At 36.6% G+C, this 13,939-nt stretch overlaps 1 protein-coding gene across 1 annotated transcript in view; it reads left to right on the top strand.

Moving 5' to 3' along the window:
* The window catches only part of FUT9 (fucosyltransferase 9), a gene marked incomplete at both ends in the record, with an annotated part of 111,466 nt that overhangs the window by 53,504 nt on the left and 44,023 nt on the right, over positions 1-13,939 (top strand). The window lies entirely within an intron of this gene.

Below are 13,939 nucleotides of genomic sequence, written 5' to 3'. Positions count from 1 at the left end.
GTTATTCATACCATATGTTCAGAATATAAGGGGGACTGGCTAGGGAGCAGGGGTCGCACCTTCGGGATGGCTTAACATCGGGCACTGGACGGTGAGCAAATTGCATTGTGTACCACTCGCTTTGTATTGTTGTAATTTTCCTCTTCTTTTGCTGTCCCAGTAAGCTGTCCTTACCTCATCCACAACTTGTAATGTTTTCTTCCAATTCTCATCCCCATCCCACAGGGAGTGAGGAGTGAGCAAGGGGCCACATGATGCTTAGCTGCCAACGTAAAGAGCTCAGGAATCTGCCATAGAGCAGTAATTCTCATTTTATCTGAAAGTGCTTTAGCTTTGTAAAGGTAATTTTTTTTCAAACTTGCTCTTATGACTGGATAGCCTGGATAAGTAAAATAATAGATACATATAGATACGTCAAATATAGAGTATTGATGGAAACTCAAGATGAAAGATCAGCCCTTTGTTCAATGTACACTGAATTAATTAAAAGAACCAAACAAAAATTAAAATCAGCTTGGAGTTAAAATGTAGCATCAGATAAATTGCACATCACAACAAATTAAAAAAAAATGTTAAAAAGGAAACATGTCTTTTCCAGTTGGAAATGCAAAGCAATATAAGCAGGTATTTCCCCTGGGAATATTGGCTAAGGCACTGACATTAATTTCATAAAACTCAGTCTGTGATAAACCTCTTCCTGGTTATTCCTTTGCTTGTTTTTGCTAACTTCATTAGCCAGGCACTTGAGAAAATTTGCAGTCAATAATTAAGTGCTCAGTGAACTGCTCAGTCCCTGTGACATGTTATGACCCAGAACCAGCATTAAAGAGGAAGTAGGATTTTGGAGCTTTTTAGCAAATGGAAATGCCTTCTTAAATTCTTTGACAATGTTATTTCAATTAATAGAACTTCCTGGAAACAAAGTTTTTCATCAGGTGCATAAGTTAGACTTGGTGTTCACACTTCCATACTTACAGCTCAGATGGGCTGGGACAGGGACCATGCGTTGGGATTCACCAAGCAGGCAAATAACTTCATCCCCATTAGCAGCAAAGGATAGACGTGAAGATGCTTGTTTGCAATCTCAGGCTTTGACCTGAAGGAAGAGGACTATGTCTTTTTGTTGTTTTGGGGTTTTTTTCAGGGCGCAGCACAGCCCTAAAAAGTCCCTTCTTTGGATACATTTCAGGTTTCTTTCTTCTAGTAAATTAATATAGAATATGAAACTAAATTATTTGAAATTAAGTATTCCAATTGTAAAGATTCCATAATCTTACACAAGAAAAAAAAAAAAAGAAAAAAGAAAGAAAAAAGGGGGGCGGGGAAAGCAAAGCAAGAAAACTACTCATGCACACAAGAATTACTGCATTACAAGATTTGTGTACTTTTGTAATGCTTTGCATTTGAATATGATTATCTGAGGCACAATTTCTTCTATCCTAAAGGCAGTCACTTATGCATGTTCTTGGAGGACTGTATTTTATTCTGTGCCAGCAAACTATTTCTGTGAAAAAACTTAATAATCGGTCTCTAAGTGAAGCAAAGCTGCAAGTCACCATACAGACCTGTAGCACAATATCTTTTTGGCCACACATTTTAACAACAGAGAGCAATGCATGTAGAAATAAATTGCAACTGTATCTTCTCAAGAAGCTATTATCCTTGATAAAACTTTCTTCCTAAAACTTGAAAATTAAATCCTGTTGTGTCTTTGCAACATTTATTTCCATTTCTGTTTTGTCATCCAGGCTGAAAATCTGCAAGCATTTGTTATTGTCGCCATTAATTTTTATTACTTCTTCATTTCTAACTCTTTTCCATTCCCCAGTTTTATGCTGTTTTTCACAACCATTGGGCTATAGGTAAGTGTAGACTTCTTCCATCTTACTAGCCAATCCTTAGACCTTATTCTTTATGCTCATATTCATTATGTTGCCTGCAGAATAATTTGGCATATTTTGTTTAGATAAGGGCCCTCGTCCTTCAGCACAAATATTTTATGATTATTGAGCATCATTAAATTACAATCTTAGTTTGCTTTTTTGCAACTGGAAACACAAACATAGCTCAACTTGCAAAGGTGAAAAAATTAATTTTCCCAATACTTGTATTAATCTAATTATATATATGGTGCTAAGTATATACTTTAAAATGTTTTCCTTTCATTAAATAGTTTAATAATATTTTGAAGACATATTCAGTGCTTGGAAAAAGTAGTATCTACTGTTTTCAGTCTAGAGAATAGCAAAGAAACAAAGGACTATTATAGTCAGGCTTTGAGCTACAAAAAGAGTTACAAAACAGTATATGAATAGATTACAGGTCAGATAGTGGTTTATCTTCCAAAAAGAAACGTTTTCTGCTAATGGTGTAATACATGTATGCAGTGACAATTACTAAAGAACACACCCATCAGAACAGAGGGAAGATCACATAAAAGTATAATCAATATAAATGATTAAAAATGTCATTCAATATTAAAATGTATTTAGACTTATGAATGTGGCACAAGGCTCAAAACTGGAAAAAACATAATCAAGAAAAATAAATTACATAATTACAAGATAATCTGTGCGGGGTTGGAGATATAATAGCATTTTATCAGAGAAATGGCATGTGATCCTACAAATGAAGACACCTGTCATGGCACTGAGAGAAAACCATAAGAACATCAGCATCTAACTCCAAGAACCCAACTCCAAATGTAAAAGCACTTTTGAACTACTGGTTCATCTCATGGAGGTATTATTTCCCTTTGGGGACCACAAAATCCTAATTAAGATGCCCATGCCTACACATACTCCAAAATGTGTCAGTTTTTAAGTGAAGTGTGTGTTGAGTCACACAACAAACATGTCTTTTCTTCTTCTTTACCTAATTTTTGTTAGTGTGGGCTACCAGTGGGATGGCTCTTGCAGAATCCCTCTCAGTCAGCAAGACAGGAGCTGTCTTTTCCTCCCCTGCACTGTCAAAAGTCTGTTACCCTTATTGACTACGAGGGAAGAAACAGTTGGAAAGAAAGAGTAACCTAGGTATTTTGGACTGTCACATGAGCAGTAGCTTTTGCCGGAATATCAAAGCCCTGTGCACAAGCGCAGACAGTCTGGGATAATCTGTGTATGATGGCACACATTGATTTCTCGTCTCCCTTCTCTACAAAGGTGTTCATAGAATAGTAATGAATGAAAAAAGATGGCTACTAGGGATTTTAAAAACATGAGCCTAACAGCATATTTGATTAAGGTCTACTGTGCAGGGTAGTTGTTTGCAAATGTCTCTGTGGAGTTATGTTGTGTTTCTCCATTCTGAGCCGTAACTTCCTCATTATTCTGAGCACTTGATGCTTAAAAAGCTTTCTATTCATGGTATGTTATCCCACACCTACTCTTTTCATTTATTTTTAAAACCAAATTATATTCCTGTTGTGAAATTTCAGTACCGTATGTCCTACACAGTGTAACTCTAAGGAGTAGTATTTTTTTTTCTTTCAGGTACAGGTTTGCCACCTTATTGCTCTAGTTTTATTGAAGTATGATCCCAAATTCTCTTTGGAAGTCAGTCTACTATAACTCATCAGACATAGTTTTTTACATTATATATACTCATAACAGTAGGTCACTATATTAAAAATTATAAGTTTGAGACAGAAATCATGTGCATTGACTTGGCTAGACCAATACAACCTGGTTTCTGCTAACATGGTGTATTTAAATATTTCTTTCAGAAAGCATGCAGGATTTCTATAATAACTTGCAAATGACATCAGTACTTCAAGTCCTCCTAAAAGGTGTTGGTGGATTTTTGCATCTCCCCCTGCCCCCTGCCCACCCTCCCAAAAAAATTCTGTTCTCCCTGTACAGAATAATCTTTAGTAAAGATTTATATTTTGCAGTCAAAATATCCTCATAACTTGTGAGGATAAATCATGACATCTTCAACTGCCTGATTTTTTTTTTTTTGATTTTTTAAAACACCCTAAGATATATAGTTTGGAAACTACTCAGCTTTAAAAAAAAAAGATGTCTTCATCATTGCTATGATATGCAACTAATCTCAATTTAAGAAAAGGGCTTTTTTTGTCATTTTACAACGCAGATGATTCAATATAGTAACTGTTGCATCAGAAGACTGAATTATATCTCTTGTGATAATAAGTATATACCCTTTAATATAATTCCAAAAGCTATGTGTATTTCTAATATGACTACAGAACATAGCAGGAATAAATAGCTTGAAGACTGTTTTTTGTGTATAACTTGTACATAATTACACAAACTTTTCCTTAGAATGAAAGTTAAGCAATGTTCTGACTTGTTTATTTTTTATGTTTTCATATTCCAATGGGATGGATTCTATAATTATAAAATTGTAACAGACCATTTATTTTTTATATTATTCATTATTTTAGGATAGTCATAATAGTGTCTTAATTATGCAGCCTATGGTGAAAGCATGCAGTTCATAACCGAAACACAGTGTTTAAAAAGAGATCAATTCTTATATTAGAATATGCAGAAAGAATTATTAGAGATTTTTTAGCTCAAAAACAAGAAACACGAAGAAAGGAAATAAAATATCAGTGTTGGAAGATAGATAGATAGATAGATAGATAGATAGATAGATAGATAGATAGATACATACATACATACATACATACATACATACATACATACATAAGATAGAGGCTGTAACATTTTTGTTATAATATGACATTGCCTTTCTCCTATTAATCTTGCACATGGCCATCACAACAGCAGCTCTCCGCTGATGTTTCATCACACAACTGTCCCATCTACCACTCTTCAACTCCTCCTGATACCCAAGGACAGTGAGGACAGCCTGCGTGTTCTCTTCTGAGCTCAGCCACCCTCCCATACTGAATTTTTCTCCATTCCTCTTTTCAATAGGTTGCATGTTTTTCCTGCTCCATTCTAATATCTGTCATGAGATAGTACAGATTCCGTGGCAACCACTCCTAAGAGTAACAAATGTCAAGTCATGGACTGGAATAAAAGGGAGGTAAAGGAAGGAGGTAGTTAGAGAATAAGTAGAAAAGAAATGAGCCATTCGAGTATAACTTGGATAATTTCCAGAAGGTAAAAGGAAGAAAAAAGAAAACACACAATAAAAGAAGCATTCAAAAGGTAAGAGGAAAGTGAATACACAAAATCCATATTTATTATTGATACAGAGATTTTTAACCAGCACATAATAAAAATCTGCATTCACTCTTACACCAGATTAATCCAATTCATAACAAATTTACTTATATTGTACATTTGTTGTATAATAATGTTTGTTAATAGAGTTAGTGTGTACAGATCTTGAATTCAGATTTTCCAGGTGTACTGAGTGCCTTTCATTACAGATACAATATCTTTGGCAGTGAAGAAGATAATCAGGAAAAAAAAATCGGCAGCTCTTTGTTGGCAAAGCCTAGGTATAAAATTGGCAACCTTGTAAGGTAATTACAAAGTAAAATTGATGTCCTTCTATTTAAAACAATTTTCTGGATGGCAAATCAAGCAAAAAAAGTTTCTGAAGTATGTACAGTGTCTTCCTCTCTACATCTTTACTTAAACTTGAAAGACTACCTTTCCTGCAGCATTGCTATGCTTGTTGGATTAAATAAATTAGGTTCAAAATGCAGCCTAGGGAAAGTGCTGCTATATTGTCAGTCACTTGAGCATGATTAACTTGCTTTTTTAAATGGCTTGGTAGCATAACAAGAGTCCTGTATTGCTTGATTAAATAATATATAGAATTAATGGGATGAATCTTGTTCTGGGCTGCAATCCATTTATAAGTATACTTCTTTTTCTTTCTGCTAAGACTTTTCTGTTTTGCTTTTTAGAGATTTTATGAATCATACAAGCAAAACAGCAAAGACCAGCATCAATCCCATGTGCAGCTCATTTTCCCTTGATTGTAGACTGAAACTATTATGTTTTATTTGCTACTGTTATAAGAGATCAGTGAGCATACTCCTCATTACATATGTAAAAAGTGTGGAAAAGAAAGCACTTCAATCAGTGTGTGAGCAGAAATTAGCTTACTTTATTTTTTAATTTTTTTAAGTAAATTGGAATTGAAGTCCTGCTGAAATTATTTAGGAAGTCTGTGTTACATTTCATCAGATTTGGATATTAAATCTCGTGCTGCAGTAAAATAGTTATCTACAGTCCTCTCTAATTTCAGTTCAATGTAGCACTCCCATTTAAATCCTTCAGTAGATTCCAAATGCTTATACCATGCAGGTTGACCCAAATGAGCTGCCAATTTTAACTGAATATAGGAGTCAACCTGCAGATTATTTTCTGGGTTTACCATAAATACTGTCACTCAATCCTTCCTGTGCTTTGTATACTTCCTTGATATTTATTAAGAACCCTAAGATCATTCAGGTGGGAATTGATGTGACAACATTTCTAGTCCAATCTCCTGCTCAAAGTAGTCTCAGATCTGAAGTCAGGCCAGGGATCTGGGGGCTCTGCTAAGGGCCCCCAAAGCCACCTCTTCTCCAGGCTTAGAAAGTACCAATCCCTTAGTGTCAGGGCAACACAGTCCTCCAGCCCCATGAACATCTTAGCAGTGCTTCACTGTATTGACTCCATATAATCAGTCAGTCTAGTACTGGGGGACCCAAAGCCCAGTGACACAGCCCCAAAGCCCAGTGACAGAGCCTAGGTGTCCTCTGAGCACTCAACAATGGGCAATAAACACTTCCCTTGATCTACTGGCTATTCTCCAATGCAGTCACAAATGTTGTTGGACTTCCTTCCTACCACGGCACACTGATAGCTCACATTTATCTTGCTATCTGCCAAGATCCCCAGGGCCTTTTCAGCAGAGTGATTCCCCAACCAGACAGTCCATAGTCCATATCACTGCAAATGGTCCTTCCAGGTGCAGGTCTTGGCATTTGTTGTGGAATTTTGAAAGCTTTCTGCTGATCTATTCCTTCAGCCTGTTTAGGTCCTTCTGGATTACAGTCCTGCTGATTAGCACTTACCTGTTCCCCAAGGGGAAAAAAAAATCCTACTAAAACCAGCCCTCACCAAGAAACACCTTATTCATCTAAAGAGAGAAGTCTTTGAAAGTTTTTCCAGTTGAAGAGATGACAGGGAGTATTTTCTCATATGAAATCTGCTCAAGTGTCTGGCTTTTCTGATGCCCAGCTCATACAGATTCTGTGTGCTAAATATGAAAATTTTCAGCCCTGAAAGATCTTTATTTAGGTTATGATCTGGGACACAAATACAGCTTTATTGGTTTGCAGGCACAAGAGTCTTCTGGAGAAGGAGCTGCATCCTATGTGAAGTGCAGCCACCTCATAGTCAGTGCAACTGGTTGCTGGTGTGTAATGGACATTAATGAATCAATCTAACAGAATCAGAGAGCTTAGGAAGGCTAAGCACTCTTAGTCCACATTAACATGATTTTTTTACTGAAAGGGTCATTTTTGGTACCCTCACATGACCTCCACCATTGATTTAGTGCAACTTTTGGGTTTGCTTTGCTTCTGAATAGGTCTGCTTCTGAAGAGTGCAGGATCTGAACCACCTTTGTTGAAAGCTGTATCAACTTTCTTTGGGTTTTTGGGTTAAACTTTTTCTCTCTTTCCTTAGTGGTTTGTCAGTCCCAGAAATCCTGGACTCAGGGTTGTCATTGGTAGGCAGGTCCATTTATACACATGCTGTGTTTTTCTCTTACTAGTGTATCCAGGGAGTTTAATCTCATACAAAAGAGAAAAAAGCGAACACCTTCCTCCTGGCCTTTTTCCCTTAGAGATGTACCTGCCAAAGTCTGTAATTCATATGATACACTCAGGAGTTCCCTTTTAGAGGCTGGTATCAAGACCTTTCCATCAACTCACACACCAGAAAAGCCCTTCAGTATTTCAGATCAACAAAAGGGTTTTTTTCCAAGTGGATGGCTGTCCGTCTGTCATCACTGGAGTGAGAGGTCATTCATCTTTCCTCATACAATGGCTGATTATGGCAGATGTATTCAGAGAGTCAGGCACTAATTATAGTGAGCAAGGTTCAATTCTTTCCACAGCCCCATCTACTGAATTTAGGCTGAATGAAGGTTTTGTATCTTTCCTGCTCTACCAGCAAGGTACAGATGATTCTATTGTTTTCTTCGCACATTGTGATAGAGGTGATCACCAGAAAAGGGCAAATGATGTCGGCTGAGGCCAGCCTCTCTAGCAGCCAGCACCACCAATTCATTCTTCCTGCTCCAGTTAGCATTATTATGATACTGAATTGGAAATTAAAAATCTAGTCCTCTTGTCTCTGTCAGCAGTATCCAATCATTACCTCTTTCTTCTCCTTTTTTCTTTTTCTTCCTATTGTTTTTCTAATGTTGGTCAGCCTACTGAGCTCTTCTACCAGCTCATCTTGGAATGATTTCACAGGGCTACCATTCCCCAAAACCCCCATATTATTCCAGCAACATTTCCCTGCATGGCTATAAAGCATGCCATCATCTATTGCTTTCTTTTATCCTTAGTCACAGCTTAGCTATAGATTTACTTTACCTTTTTGATCTTTCTCATAAATCAATTCCCCCAGCACTCTTTATTGCTTCCATTTCATGGTCTCACTCTGTTTTCATTAGTATCCTCTGAAGCCTTCATGTCCAGGGCTGTGTCCTCCCCTGAGTGGTACAGAGAGGTATTGTCTGTTTTTTTTTCTTTCTTATGATGCATCTTCAAAAGCAGCCCTTTTTTGGTTTTGTTTTTTTTTTTTATTTTTAGTTGATTTATGAATATCTTAACATGAAAAGAGGCTTTAATTCCAAAACAATCTAAAGAAATTCTGAACTGGAGCATATTTTCTTAGCACTCAGATAACCCTGAAAATTCTGACAGCTTGTATTGTCTTCATCATGGATCTTTTCTTTTCAATATAAACAACTTTATTTGGTTTTTGGCTGGTCAAACATGTTAATAGCAATTTAGGAGAATGTTAAAAGAGTAAGCATAGTTATACTGATAGACAACTGAGATAGAACTGTTGACTTTGCATGATCATTCTAACCTGTATCTTGCATTAGCTCTATTCCACATTCTACTGCCATTAACCAAATGCTCACAAAACTCAAACAAATTGAAAAAGAAACCTGAAACTTTTCTCCATTCATATTTTGAGGAGTGGCTAGTATTTTCAAATTCCTTTCTTGTCTTTTCATGGAGTTCCAAGTAAAATTTTGAGGAAAAAGCCTAAAAAGTAAAAATCAAAGAAACAAACAAAAAGACCAAATGAAAAATATTCCAAGGGACACTGTCATCTTCAGACATTCAACTTCTGACAGACTATCCAGGTTCATATAAGTCTTGTCGACGATCACTGTGTAGAAGGTCTGAATAGAAATCCAAACAAAGTTTTGTTTTATCTATTTGCATCAGGTTCTTTTGTTAGTTCTAAAAGACATTTCATTGGTAAGTCTGAAATTGATACCACTGCATCTTTGAACAGATAGTGGTAAGAGTACCTCAGTTCACAGTGAGGAGACACTCAGACACTCACAACCTCAGACACTCAACTGAATTACAGTAAAGCTAAAATTTGTTCAGTGTCTTACAAGCTGAGACAGAAATGTTGTGTGCTAACTGGTTGAGAATTCTTCCAAAACTAATGATATTACAATAATTTCTTCCTAGTTTAAAGTGTCATCCATGAATCCCTCCTTCTCCTTTTTTAGACCTGTTTGCTGCCATCCATTTTGCCCATGACAATGGTACTTTGTCATCCTTGTGGCAAGCTCCAAACCCCACAGTTGCCTGAGCTCCTCTCAGGCAGCGCAGTTTCTCCTAAAGCCTGCAGGGACCTCTGTGCAGTTGATCAGGAGTGCACCAACAGCGTGCTTTCTAGCTTTTAAGTGTTTGAAATCACAAGCTTACCGTTGCATTTTTCTATGCATAGACTTATTAATTTTCAGTGGAAATGGAAAAAAATTGTCAAACATCCTTTATTAACATTTGTTTTCTTCTGCTTGGTGCTCTATTTTTATCTTCTCCATTGTGTTTACTTGCTGCTTCATGTTTTATAGCACATCAGACACAATAATGGTCATATGCCTCATACTTGATTATTTCTATGTTCATATTTGCTGGAACATTTGCTGGAAACTTTCCAGAATTACAAGGGCAACAAATAATCTTCATAAAACAGAACAGATGGCAGGCACCTTTGTCTTTACTATGGCATTGTTGCAAGAGATATCTACAGGTCCAGATGCTAAGGAAAGGATGGAGCTCTGTTCACTGAGACCAATATCTGCTGCTTGTTTCACATTGTACTACAATTACGGTAAATATGTCATCTCTTTATGACCCAGTAGCACGGGTTTATATATGCAATTGCCTGTGTGCTTTTATTTTTCCACTTAATTTTAATAAGACATTTGCAGACTCAAATGTAATTTCAGAATGGTAGCAGTCAAAAAATCCCATCTTGTTGGCATACGTTCACAGCTAATGAACTCAGATTCAGTTAATACCCATCAAGCCACTGGGATGAGTGATGAGAACTGAGCAAGGGTTCCTTATCAGAAAAGATCTCAGTTCTCCCAAGGCAGGATTGTGGAACTGAATAAGAAACAGGAGATTCCTGGGATCAAGTTTCCATAGACATTTTTAAGTGTATATTTTTACTGAAGAACACAGCCAATTGCACCAAACAGGCTCTCATCTACCAAAAATTAGAATAGCTGAGTAACAGCAACTGAGAATCCCTCCATAGCTGCTATCACCCTGGCTTTAAACTCCAAAGCTCAAATACTGATCTACTGTAGACTTACTTGTAAATTGAATCAAGTCACTTCTTTAACCTGTAAGCTGAATATATAGATAGCCATAGATAAACATACCTGGGAGGAAGATAAATAATTGCATGCTATGATGAAAAGCAGAGCAGTTGCCTCAGAGGCACAAAAGGAGATAAAGTAAAAAGATGATGTCAAATCAATACAAATTGAGAGCAAATAGGAAAAGTTTCTTAGTCTACCTGATGCACAACAAAATCACCCTCTTTGGGAAACTGTGCAACACTGGAACTTAGTTCAGACTGACCCTTTCTTTATTTGAATCAAATTTCTTACAAATGTTCACTCACATAAATCAATTTTTCACCAACAAAAAAATGTGCTGAAGAACATCACTTGGGCTGGAAAGCCAAAATGCTGTGAGCTAGGCAATGCCATATTAAAGGCTGTTTGTCAGTCTTCAGTCTACCCTCATGAGAATGTGCATATTAAATCTTTAATTACATGATGACATGCAATTTTTCCCAAAGGACCTCTGACTCAGTCAGCACAAAAGTTGGGAAGTGCTCAGTGAATGAGGAAAATAATGGAACAGCTAGTCAAAAGGTACTGTTAGCCTGAAAGAAAGCTAAAGACTTTTTGGCTAATAGTACAAAACTGATATGAGATAAATTGATTTTCACTTGACAGAGGTGAAGTGAGTAAACACTTAGGAGTGGCATAAAAGTATCTAAATACTGACAAATATTTGACATGAATGTTAACTGGAAGTGTCCCATTTTCCTAAACAATTTTTGGAATAGTTCAGCAGTTAAATTCCAGCAAGCTTTAAAATGTTAATAGTAGTTGCAAAACTAAATTCTTCTGCACCACCACAAATTTTCCTCCATATTGTGTTTGATAATAGAGATTATCATACACAGTTTTAAACAAATGGTAAGGCAGCTCAGTTACACAGACAAATTATAAATTAAGTAATTGTCTTTAGTTGTATGTAATTGCTAGTCACTAGAGCAGCTAGAGAAACAAAAGTGCTGCTAATTTCTGTGCTGGAAGATAGAACACGGCAACAGGAGGACAAGTATATTGTGGATGAGCAAGTAGTTCCAGTATGTGGAGTGTAGCTGGAAGATCATTAGGCACAGGAAAGCACACTGCTCCCTTCAGCCTCAGACTGCAGTATTTTTCTCTGATTATGATTTATTGCCTTACATTGTAAAGATTATTCACCATCTGGAAGAGTCCATAGATCACCAAAACCAGGAGACAGGAGGCAGGATTTGAGAAAGAATGCCAAGTACATAGCTCGCTCACTCCAGAAGAAATCTTACATAAATCAAAAGCAATCAGTGCCACCATCCACGAATTTTGAGAATGTCTTCTGAAGGCAAAGTAAGAGGTGAAGCAGTGGCCTAAAACTCAGATTTCAAAGTCCCAAGGCCATATAATTTCTGACAGCCACAGGTAATACTTGTTATATTCAGGCAAAAGATCCTTCTTTTCTACTTTCTTTCTCTAAATACTTGGGGTTTTTTTAATTCATTGGCACTTTGAAAAATTTCAATAACTTGTTTTTTTCTGTGTTACTTGTTTCAGTTCATACAAGTTCAACAGTGTAGCTACTATTTTCTCTGAAAAAACACCCAACTAGCTAAATGGAGAATGTGATGTGCCAGACCTACAGACTTTTCTTTCAGATTCTACAGGTCACTGTCCTCTGACAGGAGGAACCAAGGGCACAAAGACTGTCTCTTGTGTGTAATATTCTCCAAGCTAATAATCAAGTTGAAGGCTGATAAAAAAAAAAATAAAAAGGAGAAGAGTGATCCAACTTACATTATTATAGCCATTTCATAACTGGATATTTCTTGGACATTTCTAAGGTATTAGGTGCTGTGTCAGCCAATACAATTTAATTCTATCTGTAATTAATCAGCAGTTTAACCTCCATCATAGACAGGCCTAGTCAAATTGATTCATGAGTGCGTGACAGAAATTCTGACTACTGTCCCTTGAATTTACAAAGCAAAGCTCCAAAATCAGAAAGTCAGTTTTAAAGACACTGACTTTTCTGCCCAGCAGTCAAGTATGATATGAACACACAAAGTAGGTCTAAATGAAAGGAAGAAAAAACCTTCTGAGGTGAGAAAGTCCTGTGATAAGGTTCCTGCAAATGATTTCCAATAGGAGGCACATCATTCTCATTGGGGTGCCTGCATTTTCAGACTCTGTTAGAGGGAAACAAGGAAACTTTTCCACTGTATTACTCCATTACTTATTTTATGTTCAGTTATGGAGCTATTTCAGGATTTGAAAAATAGCTATGTTCTGCTCTGAGTTGAAATAGCTGGGCAATTTTTGCTTTGTGCCATTTGTAGGCACTTAATCTGGGGGAAAACTATTTTATTTCTGTCTTTGTAGTTTTGTTCTAAAATTTCTTACGTGTGTGCCTTTAATTAAGTCTCAAGATTTCTTTATTGCTACCTGACCTGTTTTCATTTTATTAGGCCAGCAAAAATTTTGACCTGCTTTAATTATTCTGTGGTTTTCTATCAAAACCTGTTACCCAGCATGTCTAGCTTCAGTTTTATTTTAATAAATCACTAAGTGTGGGTTTTAACTGCAACTCCAATTATGCCAGGTAGGATAAAGAACAGACTTAACAAAAACAGCTACAGAAACAGCTTGTTGAAACAGAAGTTTGACCTAGGCATGCCATGTCATTATTGAAATCTGAAGAAGCTAAGCTTTGATCCCACAAAGGCTGCTCAGAGGCTGAGTTTAACTCACTAAATTCAATGAGGCTCTTTGCAATGTGAAATGGCAAGCAGGTGCATACACCTTTCTAGTACCACAACTTAAATGTGCCTATATTCAAAACTTCACGAGAGGCCACCGTGTCACTGTTTAACAATTTTAAGTGAAAACAATGGAAATCACATGTTAAACTGAACTCCATGTAGTTCTCAGCTCATTTTATTTGTTAAATATTAAAAAACTCCATGTTCAAGGGGAAAAAAGGGACTATGGTATTTAAGAGACCATCACCTTTCATAATGTACTTTCACACAGGAACTGTTCACCACAACGTGGTTTTGGATTGTTTTTTTTAACAGTTAATTTTCATTCCACAGAAATTCATGTAAAACAAATTTAATTCAGGAAG

This window comes from Gallinula chloropus, assembly GCF_964237585.1.
Source record: "Gallinula chloropus genome assembly, chromosome: 3".
Classification (NCBI taxonomy): Eukaryota; Metazoa; Chordata; class Aves; order Gruiformes; family Rallidae; genus Gallinula; species Gallinula chloropus.
Note: the sequence above shows the minus strand (reverse complement) of the source record. Positions and strands in the feature narration are given on the sequence as shown.